Genomic DNA, 9,832 nt, shown 5'->3' with positions numbered 1-9,832 from the left:
TTTTCCTTTCATTTCGCCTGGCTCTCTTCTAGGTCAGAAATATTTTCAGCTAAAAATGGAGTATATTGCATGCAATGATTATATACAGTGTATCATTTAGGAGTACCATGCAGGACTGCACAGTGGAATAACTCTTGACAGAAAGCAGTAATCGGAAAAAATTGCGGTAAATGTGCAAAATACCATCCTATGACAAAATTTAAAGTATACCTAACTACCTTGACTAACTACCAACTAGTAACGTAACCTGAGATCAAGACGAAAATTCTCTACACGATCTGTGGGGTTCATATACCTAGTATAATTTCGGTTTAAAATCATATCCTGCAGGATCATATCCTTTGAATTAATTATAAACAATTGTAATTTATAAATTCGCATAAAATTTATCTCTTAAAAGGAGGAGGAGAACATTTATCTCGTGTAGCTACACAAGCTCCCATTATCAAAGCTGAAGTGACTTGAAATATAAATTCAAAAGTTGAACCCAAGGTCGCACATAGTATTTTGAGAAAACGTTCTACAGTGCGGTATATAGTATATACCACATATCATTTACTAAACTTTCAAATGAACGTTCGGGACCTGAGGATTGCGATAGGACTTCTCACATGCCACAAAACCCTTAGGGCTCACCTGTTCAACATGAAGCCATCCGAACAGACTATGTGGAGCCTCTGCAGAGTACGCCGCACATATTCTGGACGAATACCCTCTACTGGCTATACGAGGGTATAGGAGCTAGGGGCCGGCTTTCATGAAACTAGCGGACCCGAATGAAGTGGCGGTAACCAGCCTCATTACCCTAGTGAAAGACACAGGACCAGAGCTGGCGGAAAGTCCAATAAAAGCCAGAAGTTTCAAAAAATATAACAGACGTAATTATTATAATTATCCAACCATTCTCATAATTAACTTGATTCTTCGTTGAATTTGGTTATTAGTTTTTTATTTTTTATTCAACCTTTAAAATGATTTTGCAAAATTCATTAACATGTTTAGGGATCGAATAAGATTGCGCCCTGAACATGAGTGGAAAATGTTGGCGATTTATTGAAGAACATCTTTTAATTTTTTGTTGTACTAAATATGGAGATTATCATTTGACATTTAAAATCTAAATAGTTAAAGAATCTTAAATATCTAAAAAAATTACCAAGTGCGGTCCAAAATTACAACTCAATATCAATAGTCTTAATTGAAACTTTCAAGAGTTATTTGACCGTACAGTCTTAAATTCCCTGTAATTAATAATAGTGATAATAAATAATAATAATAATAATAATAATAATAGTAAACAATAAATAGTGATTGAATATTATCAGATCATTAACCACGAGACGAAATTCGCAATTAACGCTTGATGACAGAATACCGTAAGCATGTGTAATTAAAATCTTGTAATTCCATAATTTCTCCGAAAGTTTAAAAATTTATTAACACAATTCGAAGTGAAGCTCTTCCTTTGAAAAAACCAATCAAATTAAAGCCACGGGACAAAGAAAAATCCAGGAATGAGTAATTTGAGTGATCAGATACTCGATAATGGTGTAAATTCAAAAGTTTATGATGAATCGGTAGGTGAGATGATGGAATTGTTTTAATAGGGTGGAACAAAGGGTTGTGTTGCTGACGATGTACCGGTGGGTAACGCGGACAAAGGGTGAGGGCAAAGGGGGAAAAAAAGAGGGTGGAATGGCTCTCGGCGATGAGGGGTGTGAGATGTAGGGATGGGAGTGAATGGAGCGCGGTTAAGTTATCGTTCACGTTATTAGCCGTAGTAGCATTATCGCGAGGCGTTTCTCGCGCTTCGACGCTCAGATCGAAAATCGATAAGTGACGAAGCGCGTCTTCGTGATGCACTCGCGTTTATCTTTGTGTTTGTTCCATCGGTGAACTCTCGTGGTGTGAAAAACAAGAGGAAAGCCTCGGTGGAAGGTGCTGAAGAGGTATCGAATGCGCGGCTGCATACATCTTCGCGATGGATTATGGCTGGATAATGATGGGGCTTTATCTACTTCCATTTATTTTCATAAGGAAATTTTCTGGATTCTTCATTTTATCGAGTCATTGCGGTCGATGAAATTGTATCCGATGCTCAGAATATATTTTTGGATTCATTCCTAATATACTGAAACAACTGATGAGGTATTGTCGTTTAGGTCCAACTGCGATGTGTTCGAGAATCGATTTTTCTACTCGATATTATGATTATAAATGTCACATCCGCTTTTGAACACCGCGGCGAATGTTGTTTCTATATCTTTTGGATTCACCCCGCCATTTGCCCCTGAAAATCAACACAAACTTGTCAAAAATCCATATTTTTTGTCTGTATCAATATCAAGGGTTGAAATTGATTAAAATGGATTGCAAAGTATTTTATCAATCGACAGTCCAATGAAATCCTAAAATCTACGCAATATTATAACACAAAATATTGAATTCCTATCTTGGATCTCATATTTCCCGCAAAAAATGAATATGAAAAAACTCCATTAAAAAATATTCTGACCTAGTCGAATTTATCCAAAAATTCTCCACATAATTTATATATATATCGTTTACTTCTTATGAATATTCATTATAAATTAAAAAATATATATAGAATTGTTATTATTAGGAGTTATGATCTAACAAAAATTTTTATCTTCCTCGGATTAAATTTCCAACAGTCTTGCACCCAAAGTTTGTGTTGACAGAGGACAAAGATATACAATACCATTATCCCACGGTGCCTATAAAGCTTCAGCGATCCATAAACTCGCGGTTCTTGAATAGAGCGGAGAGAAATGTGGGGAACATCATACGAGGAGACTGAATTATTTTACGGTACGACGATTGTCCTCTGGTGAGACCAAGCAATCCTCACGCAAAATGAGTTGGTCATATTGTTGGTCACATTGAATGCTACAGAGTACCCGACAGAAGCGGCTTTATGTCGGGCCAATATCGTCTTCGTACGCAAAGAGCTTTAATTAAGTTAGATACCAGTATTACTCCCACATGGCTAATCCACTGAAATTATGCTCTATTTTTATTCCACTTATTTTTCTTAATGGAGAAAATTTTTCTTTCCACCTTTTATTATACGAATTCCAACTAACCCAAGGTAAAAGCAATGTCTCGAATGGATAGGATAACCATCCCAGTTCTGGCAATATCCGTAATGGAAATTAATGAGATTATCGAGGCGGATAAGAAGGCAAAGTGCAGAGATCTCGTTATCGATACTGTCTGATTTATGAATTCAGTTCAAGGGATATATTTCCTCTTTGATCTTCACTAAACCCTCCCAAGGGCTTTTTTTTTCTCGAAAAAAGATTATTCGTATCACACCGGGAAAAAACAAATGGCTAAGACTGACGATTACGAATTTGCCAATCGATTGAAGTACTCAGGAAATTAATTCCAATTTAGAAAATTTAAATTGAATTACGTGATGTGACGAGTTGATGTTTGAATAACTTATCTGGGACGAAAATAGAATTTTTTCTCTGGCGCTTTGTTTGAGAGTTGTCGAATAAAAAATAGTCGTCAATTCAATATTTTTTCTCGTTAGAGGAATCATATTGCTTTCTTCATTCAAAGCGATTGGGGTGAAGGCATTGGATGTACTATCGATTCCAATCAATCTCATCCCTTGATATCGAATGAGAATGAACATATCGATTTTTTACGTGGATTTTTGTTTTTAGGGACGCAATTTAGTGCATTGAATCCATGAATCCATTTTTCTCATTTCATTTTCAGAATTAAGAACTAAAACTATCTTAAATGTTTTCTATTCTTTCATCGAAGATGATAGAGAAGATCTCTAGATCTCTTGATCAAAAAGAAAAGAAAAATTCTAGCAAAAACTACATAAAATACAAAATTAGAGATGTATCTCTGATTCGACAATTGCTTCACCATCATAACCGGAAGTTTCAGTTGTATCTAGATATGAAGTAATTTTTTATCGCGAAAGTATGACTCATACATTTTCATCACGAGAAATTTTGAACACAAAAATAAAATGACCCTGTACAATTTCCCTAGTTTATATGGGCTATCAATTCTCTCTCTGAATGATCAACATGAATATGACCATCTCCTCGCTATAAAAAGAGATGAAAAATAGAATGAAACCTGAATTTCATGAATTATTGAAATATCGTAAATGACGATTTGAAAATTTGCCACTGGGTTATAGCCACAGCTCGGGTTTTCCGCATTAATAATGCTAATCGCAGGTGGTGTAGTATGTGCACCGACAACATTAATTATTCGGCATGGGTAGGGATTGTTTGGAACGGTAAACAATGAAACTCGAACGTGATTGCGCTCAAGTTGGACGCCTCACTCCTATTCATAATTGTTGAAAACACCCGTATACAGGGATACACACGAGTACCAATACAGCAATTAAAGCCGTTAACTTGGACGTTGACAAAAAATCACTTGAGTTTCACTGAAAATACTATTCATTTTTAATTCAGTCTTTACAGCCGTCTGTTATTCAATCTTTACGATCCTTCATGAAAATGACCGGAGGTATGTGCCCGAAGTTGATCATAAAAGCCATGAGGAGGGTGAGTATGGGTTTCAATTGAAAATGTTGAATGACAAAAAGAGGAAGGAATAATAACAGGTACATAAAGGTGGAAAAAGAAAAGGCCAATGGAACAGGTTGCGCATGGGTTGAGGAGGTTGAATGAATGAGAGAGGGGTGGGTGGATAAAGGGGGTGGATGAGGAGGTGGAGAAGGGTTGGTTCGTTAACGACGACCAGTGAGCACTTAACTTGGCATTACGAGCAAGCGGGCTTGCCGTCAGCATAACGGCATTTATCGCGTGTCACGGGGTACCAACGCTCACTTTGCTCATATACTCCACCAGCTCTTCCCTCTCGACCGTTAGTTATTCACTGCGTACCTGCATCACCACCATTCCCCTGACTCCAACACTTCCATCTTTCTCCACTGATTTCGTCTCAGGTAACACGCAATATTATCACCCTTATGTACAGAGTTACGCCCGGGCATTATTATCCACCTCGTATAACGAGGCCAGTTTTACCTTTGTTTCTTTCTTGTACCACCCCCTGTTTCTGTTCCTACCCCTGCCCCTGCCCCTGCCCTTGTCTGATCCAAGCCGCGTTTATCTACTTTATTAGTACCAACATTGTTTTTCTCCACCCCTTCATACTCGCTAACGCCTTGCTTCCACAATTTCTCAGTTGAAGAAGAGTCTCCTCCTGCGGGGGGGATAATAATAAATTTTGTCAGGCTTCTCACAAGGTCTTTATAAGCCTGCCTACATTGCAATGTATGGGCCTCAGGCTACCTGCTGAGGTCGTTATCCGCTCAGGATTATCAGGTCGTTGAATGGTTTACTTCGCTCTTACGATAACCAGATGAGGGTCTAATCAGTTTCGAGTCAGGTTAACATCATCAGGTAATCCAGCGTAGAAGAAAAAGGGTCTTTCGAATATCTTTCAAAAACCTTTGGAAGAATTTCTGATTGAGTCCTCTGGCGATCTTAGTGACCCAAAAAGATTCTTTATAAGACGAAATATTTCAGAGATAACTTCGGAAGATATTGGGCAGAAAAATTCGGAATATCTTTGGGAAAGATTTTTTTTTTTGAAGATCTTTCGAAGAATTTTCTTTTTTAAAGATGTTTTGAAGAAAATTCCCTGACCAGGGCCTTGAAAACAAGAAGAAAGATCAATCTTAGGAGGTGAGTCTGATAGCGATTGACCAAGGTCCTGATCAGGTGTTCACCTGGTAAACCTGACAGGCGCATATTATATTTACTAGGTGTCTTACAGCAAGACCACCAGATTTGCAGCCATGATAGGTCGTGCTCTCGGTGAAAGTTACAAGGACAGACGGGTGGGGGTGGAAAAAATGAAATTTTTCGTTTAATAATTAAGTAGCTACGGAAGAGATGAGCCAACTCAACCCCCTGATGTTACATTACTGTGCCCGGATGTACCTACAGGGGAAGATGTAGAAGGTAGAGTCTCATATACGTACACTTGGGAGGGTGGGGTTTGCAATCTTAACCGCATGGCAATCTAAACTTTGCGAAGTCAATAGAATAGCATCCGGATGAGGGGCTTCCACGTCGGCGTCTTCGATTAGTTTTCGTTAAAGATAACTTTCTAGTGAAGGCAAAAGGGGTCGCTGTGGTTGGTGGATCAAATGTTTTCTGCAATGATCATGCGCAGTTTTGACAATTGGATGAAAATGTCTCATTAAATGAGGGGATACGAATGAGAATGAAGGAGGGAGGGAACATGATCATGGAAGAATTGTATTAATTTGAAAATGGTTTGCCATGAGCAAACCTCACTCTCCTTTATTCTCTCCGTTACCCGTTTTTCCTCCATGAAAATATCGAATGAAAGCAATGGTAATTTCGCTAATCGTTTCCGATCGAATGGAGATCTCGTTCGTTCTCTCATCGCTCAATACGTAATTCCTTTTCCTTTCTACGTCGATTTATTTTACCTTTTAAGAAAGACAATTCCAAGATTTGCGCAGAAAGACGGGAATTACCATGCGAAACGTCTACCTCTTCGTCTTCTTTGCCCTCACTCTTCTCTCTCGGTTGATGCTGAAGGGTGAGGGGAGGAGGTGGAGGTCTTCGTCAGAGTGAAATAATTTATTCGATGCCTTCCTGGGCAGATCCACCTTTTATTCTCCTCCTTGTCTCTGTCGCCTTCTCTTTATTTTTCCCATTTTTTTTATCCCTCCTATCCTTTTACTCAGAGTCTTATTCGTTGGTTTTACTTTCGACGCTTGTACTACGGGACTCGATCTTAAATGAAAATGATTTCCCAAGGGTTGAACACACAACCTACGGTTCAAGAGAAAAGGGGTTTCGTTTCTGGGCTTATCGTTATTTCCTTTACTTATCTTGAATTTACTATGAATCATTTATTTTATTGATTCTCAGCGATTTGTCATTTTTTCTTTCATGAACGTTGTGATGGCGGGGGAGTTGGTGGACAACTGATAAGATTTTTTGAAACATCAATTCAGGATGAACGTGATTGTTCCTGGTATACCGGTAATTCATAACATTTTTTCTGCCTCCTTTCTTATCACATCAACCCTGCGGCAATCATTAACTGTGCACCAAGGATACTTTATCGGAAGCCACGACGTGACAATAAAGTCTACAGTGCGTTTATCGTCCTGGTGTCGTTGGAGATGACAAAAAATGAGGTACATAAAAAAAATTTCTATTTCAGGGATCGTTAAGTCGACGATATTTTCCAGAAAAATTCCACAGCTCGAGGTAAAGGAGTGGAGAAATATTTTTTTTCTGTTGCCTTGTACTTTGTTGGGTAGAATTATTTACCTTGGAAATACTACTAAAAATTAAGGGGATAAAAAATTTGATGTTTGTATGGGATCACGTAACGGTTCGTTTGAATCAAGTTGAGTCCAGAATGTCAGGGGTGGGTGAGATGGATCAACTGTAAGCTCCATGCTCGGCTTTAGTCTTCCCTCATAAGAAACTAGGGAAGCTAGAGATCATAAATCACAGCGTTATTTTCGTGAGGCTAGTTGGGAGGAAAAAGAGATTGACCCAGCCGACATGCACAATTGTTTCGACAAAAAAAATAATTCGGGATGGAGGAAAAACCATGGCGAGAACAATAATCTGAAAATATCTACTCAAACATTCCTTATGCTTCTTGGAAATTGAATCTTCAGTCAGATTTGAGAACGGGGTGGAAATAATTGCAAGGGATGGGTAATTATGCTGTGATGACTAATCAGAATTCCGAGAATTCGGGGAAAATATGAAAAAAATTATGCGAATGGTCAGGGTATCAACGAAATTGAAAAGTCAGTTGGAAATTGTAGAATTGTCTACGTTAATATGATCATTTATTATTTTATCTTCCTCGTTCTTGTAATGTCTCGAAATAATGTGTATTTCGTTGAAATATTCTTAGCTGTAATATTTTTTTTTATAATTTTCTGAGGTAACGTTTTGAGTGGTAACGGATTATTCCGTGGAAATGAATATTTAGTTTGAAGATTAAAATCCATTCAGTACTCAATTCAAAATTTTACCTGAGGAAAGATTCACGTAACTGAATAAAGGATCGATGAGGATTGGGTGACACAGCATCAATGAAAAGAGGAAAGTACAATTTTCCAATAGTACATCCATGATTTGGTTAATACATGGAGTTAATAATTAAAGTTTAAAGAGCTGTTTAATTGAACTGAATTGGGAATGCAGTGGCCGGTATGGACTTTCTCATATTTACATTCCGATGAAAGTCATTATGTTAGCGAGTGTACATAGTACATAGTTATACACATGAAAATATTACGTAATATACGGGTATCTCGACTGTACAGATGGCCTCGAGTTGACGGCAACATCGAGCCTGTCTGAAAAGTTTTAATGCCAGTGTACAGAGGCATCCTCGTAGCCGCATACGTCGCCAGGTTTCCTGCCACATTTTTATACCTTTTTTTTCCCCTCTCGTATATCTAACTCCCTCAGATTTACAGATATATCGAAATATTCTCTCGTCGAGTTCTTACTTTTTCCGGTGGCTCTCTTCTCCTGGGGAACATCTCAGATACCTCGTGAAACTTGGTGACATCCGCCGTCACGCGTACCATATACTAACGGCCAAAAAGTGGAAATTTCTCTTACATAGAATTCATCCTTGAAATATATAAATATATACGGGCCATTTCAAAATTATGTGTCATCCTCGTGAGGGGATCATTCGGAGATGAAAATTGTGATAACATTTTCCTCGCTGATATTTTTAGTCAAGAGGTATTCATCGAAAAAGGGAGAATCGCTGGAAAAACACTGGAACATGAAAAATCTATATCTTCGGTGTCACTTGAGGTGGAGGGATAGAAAATATTTCGATTGAGCATTCAATGCACAACAGATCATTATGAATTTTTTCTCCGTATTGGCAGAACGTGATAAGAAAAATAGCGACAAAATGAAGCCCGGGGTAAGCCATTCTTTTCAGGCCGGGGTGAGCCAGTGCAATACAACACGCGATTTACCGCTCAAAATCAAAATGAACTTTTAAAAATCAATACCTTCTGTCTTAAATTGATATCGAGGGATGAAATTCATTGGAATTAATGAGACGTTCAATGAGAAAGCAGTAAATATCGTTCGTAGAATAGAAATAAATAATTGATTAGAGCATCTTTTTTTGTTTAACTTGAGCGTGACGCGCACGTTTCAATTTTTGCGATTTTTGCATTTTGCAATTTGCATCCTATACTTTTTAATAATAAGAGTATGATGGTGCAAAATAATAATGAATCATTTACTAGTGTCATTACCCTGAAAATTGAAGAGTGAATGTTCAGAAATGCTTGGAATAAAAAGATATATAATTTATTAATTGTATTTAATTTTCTAATTAATATTATAATTGTTTTTTCAATACAGTTACTTTTAAAAATATATTTTTTCATTGTTTCCAAAATAATTCAATATATTATATTTATAATTTTAAACAATTTGGAAAAAATTATAATACATTTTGAGAAATTAATGAAGTGAAGAATATGAAACTTTAAATTCAGAATTAATGAATAATGACGGTTTAATATTTTAATATAATAATAGAAATATATACACGTTCATACATAACACATAGTAATATATACTACATGTATATAATCGTTGGCTCGGTGGGAAAAAAATGTTGTTAAAGTTTGCAACTGTATATTATGCAGAAAAAGTGGACAGAATGAATTATTACGATGTTAATAATAAAACACTGTTTTATTTTCATTCTCGAAGCGTCCCCTGATTTTTTTACGAATGAT

Source organism: Fopius arisanus, unplaced genomic scaffold (assembly GCF_000806365.1).
Source record: "Fopius arisanus strain USDA-PBARC FA_bdor unplaced genomic scaffold, ASM80636v1 scaffold00023, whole genome shotgun sequence".
Classification (NCBI taxonomy): domain Eukaryota; kingdom Metazoa; phylum Arthropoda; class Insecta; order Hymenoptera; family Braconidae; genus Fopius; species Fopius arisanus.
The sequence above is the reverse complement of the archived record's forward strand: the minus strand, read 5'-3'. Positions refer to the sequence as shown.